We start from the raw sequence: 15,090 nt of genomic DNA, 5'->3' as shown, positions 1-15,090 counted from the left end.
CTATCCCAGCTGACTATGGGCGAGAGGCGGGGTACACCCTGGACAAGTCGCCAGGTCATCGCAGGGATAACACAGACACAGACAATCATTCACACTCACATTCACACCTACGGTCAATTTAGAGTCACCAGTTAACCTAACCTGCATGTCTTTGGACTGTGGGGGAAACCGGAGCACCCGGAGGAAACCCACACGGACACGGGGAGAACATGCAAACTCCACACAGAAAGGCCCTCGCCAGCCGCTGGGCTCAAACCCAGGACCTTCTTGCTGTGAGGCAACAGTGCTGATCAAAAGTCATCTCATCTCATTATCTCTAGCCGCTTTATCCTGTTCTACAGGGTCGCAGGCAAGCTGGAGCCTATCCCAGCTGACTACGGGCGAAAGGCGGGGTACACCCTGGACAAGCCGCCAGGTCATCACAGGGCTGACACATAGACACAGACAACCATTCACACCTACGGTCGATTTAGAGTCACCAGCTAACCTAACCTGCATGTCTTTGGACTGTGGGGGAAACCGGAGCACCCGGAGGAAACCCACGCAGACACGGGGAGAACATACAAACTCCACACAGAAAGGCCCTCGCCGGCCCCGGGGCTCGAACCCGGACCTTCTTGCTGTGAGGTGACAGTGCTGATCAAAAGTCATAATTTTGAAAAAGAAATTCATTTTTATGAGAACATTATGAGGATTTCATTATGAGGGCGGCATGGTGGTGCAGTGGTTAGTGCTGTTGCCTCACAGCAAGAAGGTTCTGGGTTTGAGCCCAGCAGCCAGCGAGGGCTTTTCTGTGCGGAGTTTGCATGTTCTCCCCGTGTCCACGTGGGTTTCCTCCGGGTCCTCCGGTTTCCCCCACAGTCCAAAGACATGCAGGTTAGGTTAACTGGTGGCTCTAAATTGACCGTAGGTGTGAATGTGAAGGTGTGTGAATGGTTGTATGTCTCTGTGTCAGCCCTGTGATGACCTGGCAACTTGTCCATGGTGTACCCTACCTCTCACCCATAGTCAGCTGGGATAGGCTCCAGCTTGCCTGCGCCCCTGTAGAACAAGATAAGCGGCTATGGAGGGATGGATGGATTTCATATGAGATAGCAAGTTATAATTATGAGACACTTAAGTCATTATTAAGAGAAGTTCTCATAATAAGGAGAAGTCATAATTGTGAGAAACCTTCTCGTTACTACGGTGGTGGAAAAGGAAAACAGGCTTCTCATCTCATTATCTGTAGCCGCTTTATCCTGTTCTACAGGGTCGCAGGCAAGCTGGATCCTATCCCAGCTGACTACGGGCGAAAGGTGGGGTACACCCTGGACAAGTCGCCAGGTCATCACAGGGCTGACACATGGACACAGACAACCATTCACACTCACATTCACACCTACGGTCAATTTAGAGTCACCAGTTAACCTAACCTGCATGTCTTTGGACTGTGGGGGAAACCGGAGCACCCGGAGGAAACCCACGCGGACACGGGGAGAACATCCAAACTCCGCACAGAAAGGCCCTCGCCGGCCACGGGGCTCGAACCCGGACCTTCTTGCTGTGAGGCGACAGCGCTAACCACTACACCACCGTGCCACCCGAAAGCAGGCTTCCACTGTAAAAATAAATAAATTCCAGATTTGACATTATGCACACCACACTGTCAGAAACAGGGGTACAGCAGGAGTCCATTTATGTACCCCAAGGTACAATCTACACTATGTATCTCCTAGGGCTCATTATTGGACTTCAAGGTAACTATGTGTACATTTTAGGGCTAAAAAGGTACATATATGTTCCCAAGAAATATATTCATCCATCCATTATCTGTAGCCACTTATCCTGTCCTTCAGGTTGCAGGCAAGCTGCAGCCTATCCCAGCTGACTACGGGCGAAAGGCGGGGTACACCCTGGACAAGTCACCAGATCATCACAGGGCTGACACATAGACACAGACAACCATTCACATTCACACCTACGGCCAATTTAGAGTCACCAGTTAACCTAACCTGCATGTCTTTGGACTGTGGGGGAAACTGGAGCACCCGGAGGAAACCCACGCAGACACGGGGAGAACACGCAAACTCCGCACAGAAAGGCCCTCCCCGGCTGCTGGGCTCGAACCCAGGACTTTCTTGCTGTGAGGCGACAGCGCTAACCACTACACCACCATGCCGCCGCAAGAAATATATAAATTGTACAAATAAGTACCTTAGAGGGAGGGTACTGCTCCAGTGATAAGCCATTGTACCTCTAAATGTACAATAATGTACTTTGTTTTCTGAGAGTGCAGGGTCAGTATATAGGCTGTAATCTAATAAATGTATCAGTGTTAAACCAAAACAAAAAAAGCTTGCATAAACTCTGGGAGTAAAAGTGTGTTATAAAAGTTCTCAAAACTCTTCATAAAGAGTATGAGTTAGTAGGACACTAATAAAAGTACTAAAGTGTACTGTTCCTCGTCAGTGCAGTACGTTTAGGATCTTTCACGTTGCCTTTAAAAATTATTTAAGGCACATAATTGCACATTCAGGACTGGAGTTGTACCTTTTAAATATCCTTTAGAGTAATCATTATTGTTTAAAGCTGCACGTCATGCTTCTTTGCAGGTTAAAAAAAAAAAAGACAAAGAAAAGATTTATACCCTGAACTGTTGCACCCCAGTGACAAGGAATGGTATTTGTTTAGTCTACCTTTTTCTGAGATTGTAAGAATAAATCTTATGCATTTAATACAACACTCCATTTCTATAGTAATACAATAGAAGTGCACGAGACGTCGTCTATACACAGAACACAATCACACCAGTGTTCAGTTCTTCATTTGTTGTTCGAGGTGACCAATGCTTTGTAAATGAGTGCGTTATCAAAATACTGAATGCTACAGACAAATGAAGTAGTCTGTTATTTCAGTGTATAGCAGATAACTGTATTAAAACCCATATGTAAAAATATTTTATCAGTGTTGTTGTTTTTAATGAGTGGTGTGCATTCATTGGCTGAAATTGCTCAATTATATCAGTTACTCTAGGAAGTATAGAGATGGCCCTGGGCCTCAGAGTATAACAGCTAAAGAAATCATACTGGATATTAAACACTGAATAATCACCAACGTGTGTGTGTGTGGGTGGTTTTTTTTTTTTCATATTTACAATCCATATATTACAGTTTGAGATCAAATGAACAGAGCAGCCGCCAGATGATGTGGCCCTCAAGCAGCCGTTTTTCCATGGTATTAACACCACAATTAATTAACGATTGTTCACCGAAGGCAAAGTGAATAATAACCGATACAAGGTCGAGATTATTATTCATTAATATTCACTGAGCCTGAGGCAAATGATTGTTTTAGTATTAATACACAGGTGATTATTTAAAAAAAAAAATGATTTCAATCTTCAAAAGCGGCATGCAAATGTAATAACATCGCGGCACAGACTTGTCATTTATCTATGCTGACTCACATAAAATACTTTTGTTTTGAAATTGATAAAATAAATCACACTTCCACCTTACCTTTGAATAGTTTTAGACCAAACTTCGCAGCATCTTTAGTGCTTTTATGAGCAGCATTTTCTTTCATACTTTGTCATTCTTCCTCACTTACTGTGACAAAGCGATCGGCCGCCATTTTGCCGAGTCGCTCGAGGTGATTATCGAGAAATAGTCTGAATCTCTCGACCAATCAACATGCGTGATTTTCTCTAATCATTGCATATTTAAACTGAATAATGATAACCACAAATAATGGCACCACAATGGACAAATCATAGATGATAGTTGAATACAGGCGTACCGTTCTCATCTCATTATCTCTAGCCGCTTTATCCTGTTCTACAGGGTCGCAGGCAAGCTGGAGCCTATCCCAGCTGACTACGGGCGAAAGGCGGGGTACACCCTGGACAAGTCGCCAGGTCATCACAGGGCTGACACATAGACACAGACAACCATTCACACTCACATTCACACCTACGGTCAATTTAGGCCCTGTCCACACGGCAATGGATTCAGGTGAATCTGATAAAATTTTTTATCGTTTCGGCCTGGCGTCCACACGGCACCGGCGTTTTGGGTGCCCCAAAACGAAATCTTTTGAGAATGGGTTCCAGAGTGAAAAAATCTGGCAACGGAGCCGTTGCGAAGTCGTCTGGATGAGTAGAACGGATTTGTTTACGATGACGTCACAACAGTGGCGGGTGGTAGTCTTTCAAACAGGGGAGGCTGGTCGGTTACGATATTTCCAGATTTTAAAAGAAAAAACATCAGTTTTGCCCATACTCTTGCCTCTGATCTGGCTGATTGTTGGCAGCGTCACAAACTGTGAAATAACAGGTTCTTTTGGTCCATTAGCCTACTGTCCAATATACATGATGGTGTTGGGGGGAGGGTACATTTTAACATTTTATATTTTAAAATTGTGGCATGTTGTTTAAAAATTGATCATTATTGAAAGCAGCTCTTTGTCAGGAACCTCAGCAGTAGAGCTGGGTGCCACACATTTCATTCAATGACACTTTCCCTATATTTTACTTATTTTGACTGAGAAATGTTTTATTGACAATTTTGATAACCCTTCACTTTTAATCCAGGTCTGTAGTGTGAAATGTTCTCGGCTGTGTTTTTGTTTAAAAATGTTTTCCAAATTGTAGCTGTGTTTAATTCATATCCAGAAAAATATATATTCCAATATAATATACTCAGCATAAACATTTTAAATAGATTCTATATTTTTGGTCCATCCATGACATATTACTAAAGTAGCCTATTTACTGTTGTTGATGTGGGTCACTTGCTGTTAGCCAATTCACTTTCTCGTACCAGGAGAGCTGAAAGGAACGAGTATTATTCCCTACCTTTTTCACCAAGTCAATTTGAGGCGTTGGTCTACCCTGCTCTTTAATTTTTTCCTCGAAAGGAAGACTGGCAAATGGCTTCGCCAAAATTAAATCAGCAATGCTTGGCATCCGTGCGCAGCTTTCTTGCTAGCTGACTAGCCCCCTCAAGTTCAAGTTCAGTCACTCAAATAAACGAAATTTCTGGAACTAAGATAGCAAATTTGACAACACTATATTTACACTTTATTTACAATGAAAATATATACAAACTAAAAAAGCTGGTAGAAACTGTATGTAATGAATGAAATTGAAATGTCAGCTGATCTCTTACAATACACCACAGCACTTGCGAATCCGCATGGGACTGAACTGAGATTCACCGCTGCCTGTCTATAGTTGAAACGAGCTGTCAATCAAAGAAAATATCCGGCTACTTTCACCAATCACCAGTCTCCTCGCGGAAACTGCCATGTCCCTCCCACTGTGAGGCTCGGAGTCCGTAGGCGGGTATTTTCGCAGTATTTGTCCAATAATCGTCTTGCATTTTGAGATTGAAAAGCGCAGAGCTCCCAAATGCCATTGAAGTCCACTGAGGCTGGGCTGCACCGCGCTGTCACGAGGGGGAAAAACTCACGCACACATTAAAGTTATAACGGAATGATTTCGCACTGTAGTTGGGTTGAGCACATATATTTCTATGATTCTGGATCTGAAATAGCAATGTTATAAGGTCGGCTATAACATAAGCCTAGCGCAATTCATCCTACACGATGTTCGTCATTTTTAGAGGAGGCTGAGCCTCCCTCGTTGTCTTAGAGCAATCGCCCGTGCGTCACCACATGACTAGAACAAGCAGCACTCTCGCGCGCATCATTCGTAACAACAGAAACTGAAATTGTTTACACATTAACCTGACTGACCTGCCAGACAGACAATTTACACCTGCTTTGAGGAACAGAAAGTACAGCCTTCCACACAAAGCAACAGTTACCTGACTATAATGGAGGCAGAGGGGAAAAGGGTCAGAAGACCCTTCAACAGACTGTTTTGTATGAACCACTGCATTGCATTCACTTTTGTATACAGCTTTTCTTTTAAATAAACAAGTAACTGAACCATTTCTTGAATTTCTTTTTTTATTGGATAAGACTGCTTTTCAAAATGTTGACACAATATAAAAAGTTATATAAATTATATAAAAATGCTTTTCAAAATGTTCACACACAATAAGAAAATTAAGTTATATAAAACTATGCACACTAATAAAACTAATTTGTACACACAGAAGGCACGATTTCCTCGCGTAGTCGCAGCCATCTTCTTGTTGTTGTGTGTTTGTTCCTGTGAGTGCTTCACGCCGGGTAGAAGAAGGGGTTTATGCGTGTAACAGACGTTGCGTTATGTTGTTCACCAGTCTTTTTATTCTGAAGAAATGATACACAAATACACTGCTGAGGACGGGCTGCAAACATCCAGTGGCATTGGCGCTTACATTTCCAAAACGAACTGAAAGAGGCCAGCGCCTCGTTCCCATAACTACCTGCGCTCTTAAAGGGCCAGCGCAGAATTTCCCCACCACTACACACAATGGCAAGTGGAAAAAAATAAACCCGTTACATGCGCATGCGTCCTACTTCTTCTTCTATTGTTCTGGTGTCTCCGATGGGACCGTCTTACAGCGCACGTAGAGGTGTGGCATGTGTATTGCATCATTTTCTGCAAGCGTTGCGTTGCCATATGGACCTGATATTTTACATATCCGTTGCCCATGTGGACGCGATATTAGAGTCACCAGTTAACCTAACCTGCATGTCTTTGGACTGTGGGGGAAACCGGAGCACCCGGAGGAAACCCACGCAGACACAGGGAGAACATGCAAACTCCGCACAGAAAGGCCCTCATCGGCCACGGGGCTCGAACCCGGGCCTTCTTGCTGTGAGGCGACAGCGCTAACCACTTCACCACCGTGCCGCCCGGACTGATATATCTCATCTCATCTCATTATCTCTAGCCGCTTATCCTGTTCTACAGGGTCGCAGGCAAGCTGGAGCCTATCCCAGCTGACTATGGGCGAGAGGCAGGGTACACCCTGGACAAGTCACCAGGTCATCACAGGGCCGACACATAGACACAGACAACCATTCACACCTACGGTCAATTTAGAGCCACCAATTAGCCTAACCTGCATGTCTTTGGACTGTGGGGGAAACCGGAGCACCCGGAGGAAACCCACGCGGACACGGGGAGAACATACAAACTCCACACAGAAAGGCCCTCACCGGCCACGGGGCTCGAACCCGGACCTTCTTGCTGTGAGGCGACAGTGCGAACCACTACACCACCATGCCACCGAATACAGGTGTACTGTTCCAGCTAAACCTTTTGGGTTCAGGTTACATGCTACTTATTTATTTAGTTCAGGAAAATGCCTATACGGCTTAACTAGCAAGAGGTGGGGTTTTTTTTCTTTCACATATGGGATTAAATTGCTTAGGACAATGCCCTAAAACCCATTAAATATGATCGCACATAATAATATGAATCCAAATGGGATGGAAAAATGTGATAGTAATTTTACAAGAGGTGAAATGGAGCTCTGCTGGGAAAATAGTAGTTATTTTTGAACTTCAGTATCCAACAAGTGTAACCCAACTGTTTTGTTTATGCAGAAGACACATTTAACGACTCATAAACCACATACTGCAATAGGAATTGAATGAGAATGAGCACCACTGCGGTGCTGTGAGAGTGGGTATAAGCTTTGTGGAAAGGTGCCTTCTGCTCTCATCCCCCGAGTATCAGCATATCAAAGAGCTGACTTTCTCTCTCCCTCTCTCTTCACTGCCTGACTCACGGTCGGGAGCCCTCACTGACTTTTTAAAAGAAGCACTAAAACCTCAATGAATATTTATAAGCCACCAGGATTTCTAATTATAGACTGACAAAGATGAAGATGCATACATACAATCAGGATTATATAGACCTTAATGATTATCAGCTAGATTTTACTGATGGAGTACATTTCTGTTCTATTATTTTGGCATAGCTTATTGAGTCTGTGTTTCTAAAATAGTTTTAGTCTTAAAGAACAAGTTATAGAGCATATACAGTACTGAGGCGCATGCAAAGAAATGCTGTAGAGCAAAGACGCTTTCAAAATAATGAAATGTTTATACTGAAGATCAGTAAATGAAACGAAGCCAATATTTGGTGTGATGACACTTGGCTAGTCTCAGGTACAGTGAGTGCAGTTTGATAAGGAAATGAGCTGTAGGTTTTACTGAGCATCTTACAGAACCAGCTACAGGACACTTTGTCACACTTGCTTCTTAAATTTGCAGCAAAACCCAGGAGCCCTCATCTCATCTCATCTCATCTCATCTCATTATCTCTAGCCGCTTTATCCTGTTCTACAGGGTCGCAGCCTATCCCAGCTGACTACGGGCAAAAGGCGGGGTACACCCTGGACAAGTCGCCAGGTCATCACAGGGCTGACACATAGACACAGACAACCATTCACACTCACATTCACACCTACGCTCAATTTAGAGCCACCAGTTAACCTAACCTACATGTCTTTGGACTGTGGGGGAAACCGGAGCACCCGGAGGAAACCCACGCGGACACGGGGAGAACATGCAAACTCCGCACAGAAAGGCCCTCGCCGGCCACGGGGCTTGAACCCGGACCTTCTTGCTGTGAAGCGACAGCGCTAACCACTACACCACCGTACCGCCCGGAGCCTTCATTATGATTTTATTTTGTCTGAAAAGTGGTTTATTATGCAATATGCTGCTTTCTTTACTGACATGCAAACATTTATTTTTTCCTGTAACATTTAATTTTGTGCTGGAAATTGAAAATGCTTTGGTACTGACTTGAAAATGAAAGTCATAAAATAAAAATCTATTTTAAAAAAAGTCTGTACTAAAAGTGGGAGGGGGTGCCTAAGACTTTCGCGCAGTAGGTTTTTTTGTTTGTTTGTTTGTTTTAAAGACTGTCACATGCACACTGAAATTCATCCTCTGCATTTAACCCATCTGAAGCAGTGAACACACACACACCCAGAGCGGTGGGCAGCCACATTACAGCATGCAGGGAGCAGTTAAGGGTTAGGTACCTTGATCAAGGGCACTTCAGCCCAAGGCCACCCCATGTTAACCTAACTGCATGTCTTTGGACTGTAGGGGAAACCCATGCAGACACGGGGAGAACATGCAAACTCCACACAGAAAGGCCCTCGTCGGCCGCTGGGCTCGAACCCAGGACCTTCTTGCTGTGAGGCGACAGTGTTAACCACTACACCACCGTGCCACCTTAAAAAAAAAAAATCTGCTTTTTACAAAAATTACCTTAACCTATTTGTACACACACATACCTGCTAGTAGGAGCTTCCTTAGGCATTAGATAGTGAGGTATTTCTGCGACTTTAAGCTCCTGCTAGCAGGTGTGTGTGTGTGTGTACAAATAGGTTAAGGTGATTTTTGTAAAAAGCAGATTTAATTTCTTTTTTCTGTTCTGTATCTGTTTTGTTTTCAGGTCAAAATGTCCTAAATATAACCTGTGTAATAGGGGGTGCAGCAGATGCACCAGAGAGTAAATTTTATTATTAATAACCTAGAAAAAAATGAGCCAAACACATAAAATAGACTATATAGTATGAATTTTTTTTACTATGGTTTCATATTAAGTTTTAGTTTAAAAAAAAAACTACAGAAAACAAGGGATAACTGTAGACAGTCGTCTCCACAGAGACTAAATGTGTTGTTAAATGAGCTGAGAGACAGAAATCTCTTCTTACCTTCAGCTGAATTGACTTCACTCGGACCTTTGACTTGAGCAAAACACCAGCACCTCTCCTCTTCACTGCCTCCACGCCCTCAGGTCATCAGAACAGGAGAGAAACCCGGGTCAGTACCAGCAGGAAATCCCAGAAACATTACATTCAACTCCATTCCATTCCATGCACATCTCCATGTGTCTTACCGAGCATGCTGTTCTGTTGTCTTCACCTGTTTACTGTTTACTGTAGGCGGCTCCACTCCAGCGCTCAAGGAAGTGATGGAGGACATGAGGAATGACTGAGATGTTATTTCCCCCCAGTGCTGCTCCACGTCAGAGATATTTGCATTCTCATTAATCCCCGCTCGCTGTGGTTCATCTCTCAGTGTTTTCCTCCCGGGATACTTCTGTAGGGCTGCAGGCGCTCAATACGCGGAAATTATTTTCTGCTTCTTCATCAGGAAGCTGCTGTGTCCCGCTGGTCCGTGCTCGGGTCTGACTACAGTTCCCTCACTGCTTTATTCACTCAGCACAGCTTTATTACTACTATAATCAGAATAATACACACTGTAATAATAAAGACTTAGTTCTTGTCTTCCTTCATTTCCACACTCACTTTTCACTAACCACCTGTTGGGGAAAAAGTTTTTTTTTTGGGGGGGGGGGCACCTCAACTATGATGACTATTTAACAAACAAACAAACACACATTCCTCCAAACACAGCCCCACCCCCTCACACACACACCCAACTCCACCTCCTCACACACACCCAACCCCAACCCCTCACACACACCCAACCACAACCCCTCACACACACCCAACCACAACCCCACCCCCTCACACACACCTAAAACAACCCCACTTCCTCACACACACCCAACCACAACCCCACCTCCTCACACACACCCAACCACAACCCCACCTCCTCACACACACCCAACCACAACCCCACCCCCTCACACACACCCAACCACAACCCCACCTCCTCACACACACCCAACCACAACCCCACCTCCTCACACACACTCAACCACAACCCCACCTCCTCACACACACTCAACCACAACCCCACCTCCTCACACACACTCAACCACAACCCCACCTCCTCACACACACCCAACCACAACCCTACCCCATCACACACACCCAACCACAACCCCACCTCCTCACACACACCCAACCACAACCCCACCTCCTCACACACACCCAACCACAACCCCACCTCCTCACACACACCCAACCACAACCCCACCTCCTCACACACACCCAACCACAACCCCACCTCCTCACACACACCCAACCACAACCCTACCCCATCACACACACCCAACCACAACCCCACCCCCTCACACACACCTAAAACAACCCCACCTCCTCACACACACCCAACCACAACCCCACCTCCTCACACACACCCAACCACAACCCCACCCCCTCACACACACCCAACCACAACCCCACCTCCTCACACACACCCAACCACAACCCCACCTCCTCACACACACCCAACCACAACCCTACCCCATCACACACACCCAACCACAACCCCACCTCCTCACACACACCTAAAACAACCCCACCTCCTCACACACACCCAACCACAACCCTACCCCATCACACACACACAACCCCACCCCCTCACACACACCTAAAACAACCCCACCAACTCACACACATCCAACCACAACCCCACCTCCTCACACACACTCAACCACAACCCCACCTCCTCACACACACCCAACCACAACCCTACCCCATCACACACACCCAACCACAACCCCTCACACACACCCAACCACAACCCCACCCCCTCACACACACCTAAAACAACCCCACCTCCTCACACACACCCAACCACAACCCCACCTCCTCACACACACCCAACCCCACCTCCTCACACACACCCAACCCCAACCCCTCACACACACCCAACCCCAACCCCTCACACACACCCAACCACAACCCCTCACACACACCCAACCACAACCCCACCTCCTCACACACACCCAACCCCAACCCCTCACACACACCCAATCACAACCCCACCCCCTCACACACACCTAAAACAACCCCACCAACTCACACACACCCAAACACAACCCCACCCCCTCACACACACCTAAAACAACCCCACCTCCTCACACACCCAACCACAACCCCACCTCCTCACACACTCAACCACAACCCCACCTCCTCACACACACCCAACCACAACCCTACCCCATCACACACACCCAACCACAACCCCACCCCCTCACACACACCTAAAACAACCCCACCAACTCACACACACCCAACCACAACCCCACCCCCTCACACACACCTAAAACAACCCCACCTCCTCACACACACCCAACCACAACCCCACCTCCTCACACACACCCAACCACAACCCCACCTCCTCACACACACCCAACCACAACCCTACCCCATCACACACACCCAACCACAACCCCACCCCCTCATACACACCTAAAACAACCCCACCTCCTCACACACACCCACCCAACCACAACCCCACCTCCTCATACACACTCAACCACAACCCCACCTCCTCACACACACCCAACCACAACCCTACCCCATCACACACACCCAACCACAACCCCACCTCCTCACACACACCCAACCCCAACCCCTCACACACACCCAATCACAACCCCACCCCCTCACACACACCTAAAACAACCCCACCAACTCACACACACCCAACCACAACCCCACCTCCTCACACACTCAACCACAACCCCACCTCCTCACACACACCCAACCACAACCCTACCCCATCACACACACCCAACCACAACCCCACCCCCTCACACACACCTAAAACAACCCCACCAACTCACACACACCCAACCACAACCCCACCCCCTCACACACACCTAAAACAACCCCACCTCCTCACACACACCCAACCACAACCCCACCTCCTCACACACACTCAACCACAACCCCACCTCCTCACACACACCCAACCACAACCCTACCCCATCACACACACCCAACCACAACCCCACCCCCTCACACACACCTAAAACAACCCCACCTCCTCACACACACCCAACCACAACCCCACCTCCTCACACACACCCAACCACAACCCTACCCCATCACACACACCCAACCACAACCCCACCCCCTCACACACACCCAACCCCACCTCCTCACACACACCCAACCCCAACCCCTCACACACACCCAACCACAACCCCTCACACACACCTAAAACAACCCCACCTCCTCACACACACCCAACCACAATCCCACCCCCTCACACACACCTAAAACAACTCCACCTCCTCACACACACCCAACCACAACCCCACCTCCTCACACACACCCAACCACAACCCTACCCCATCACACACACCCAACCACAACCCCACCCCCTCACACACACCTAAAACAACCCCACCTCCTCACACACACCCAACCTCAACCCCACCTCCTCACACACACTCAACCACAACCCCACCTCCTCACACACACCCAACCACAACCCCATCCCCTCACACACACCCAACCACAACCCCACCCCCTCACACACCCAACCACAACCCCTCACACACACCCAACCCCACCCCCTCACACACACCCAACCCCACCCCCTCACACACACCCAACCACAACCCCTCACACACACCCAACCACAACCCCACCCCCTCACACACACCCAACCCCACCCCCTCACACACACCCAACCCCACCCCCTCACACACACCCAACCCCACCTCCTCACACGCACTCAACCACAACCCCACCCCCTCACACACATTCAACCACACACACACCCTCACACACACTCAACCACAACTCCATCCCCTCACGCACACTCAACCACACACACACCCAACCACAACCCTACCCCATCACACACACCCAACCACAACCCCATCCCCTCACACACACTCAGCCACACCCAACCACACACACACCCAACCCCAACCTCCACACCCAACCATAACCCCACCCCTTTACACACACTCAACCACACACATACCTAACCAACCACAACCCCAACTCCTCACCCACACACGTCCATACAGCCAACCACATCTAACCACAAACATGAAAAGCTTCATGTTTGCCTTAAATTTCAGAATGGGGAAATAATATAATCCCAGTGACTTTGACTATGGTAAAAGTTGGTGCCAGACAGACAGGAGTGAGTACTATAAATACTGGGATTTTAACACACTACAGTTTCGAGAGTTTGCATGGGATAATGCAGAAAAACAGAAAACATCCAGTAAGCAGCAGTTCTGCAGGCAGAAACACTGTGATGGGAGAGGTCAGAGGGGAATGACTAGACTGGTGTGAGCTGAAAAGAAGAATACAATAACTTAAATATCCACTCTTTACCACTGTGGTGAGCAGAAAAGCATCTCAGAATGCATGATACCTTCAACCTTGAGGCGGATTTGGCTACAAAAGTAGAAAATCTGGTCAGATTTCACTCCTGTTAGTCAAGAAGAGGAGTCTGAGTCCACAATAGGCACAAGCTCACTGAAACTGAACAGTTAAAGAGTGGAAATGTCGCTGTAATGTCTTAAGGATTAAAATGATCAGTTTTAGTTTGAAAGCCTGTGTGCACAAATGCAATTAGGCTATTAATAAATAAATAAATAAATAAATAAATAAATAAATTTTCAACAGTTAGAGGAAGAACTCAACCCTTTTGTTATGTCATAATCTAACTAGTCCTCTATTATTATATTGTCTTTGTCCTGCTAATTTTTATACATGTAGTTGTTTACTCGTATTTTTCACTAAGTACTTTTGTACAGTATTATCTTTTTATATTTATATTATCATATTTATTTATACTACTCATGTTGTTTGTTGGGGTGGCACGGTGGTGTAGTGGTTTGCACTGTCACCTCACAGCAAGAAGGTTCTGGGTTCGAGCCCAGTGGCCGGCAAGGGCCTTTCTGTGTGGAGTTTGCATGTTCTCCCCATGTCTGCGTGGGTTTCCTCCGGGTGCTCCGGTTTCCCCCACAGTCCAAAGACATGCAGGTTAGGCTAATTGGTGGCTCTAAATTGACCGTAGGTGTGAATGGTTGTCTGTGTCTATGTGTCGGCCCTGCGATGACCTGGCGACTTGTCCAGGGTGTACCCCGCCTTTCGCCCGTAGTCAGCTGGGATAGGCTCCAGCTTGCCTGTGACCCTGTAGAACAGGATAAGCGGCTACAGATAATGGATGGATAGATGGACGGATGTTGTTTGTTGGGGCGGCACGGTAGTGTAGTGGTTAGCACTGTTGCCTCACAGCAAGAAGGTTATGGGTTCGAGCCCAGTGGCCAGCGAGGGCCTTTCTGTGCGGAGTTTGCATGTTCTCCCCGTGTCCGCGTGGGTTTCCTCCAGGTGCTCCGGTTTCCCCCACAGTCCAAAGACATTCAGGTTAGGCTAATTGGTGGCTATAAATTGACCGTAGGTGTGAATGGTTGTTTCTATGTGTCAGCCCTGTGATAACCTGGCGACTTGT

The sequence above is a fragment of the Neoarius graeffei genome, chromosome 8, assembly GCF_027579695.1.
Source record: "Neoarius graeffei isolate fNeoGra1 chromosome 8, fNeoGra1.pri, whole genome shotgun sequence".
NCBI classification, from domain to species: Eukaryota; Metazoa; Chordata; class Actinopteri; order Siluriformes; family Ariidae; genus Neoarius; species Neoarius graeffei.
This window is presented reverse-complemented; position numbering follows the sequence as displayed.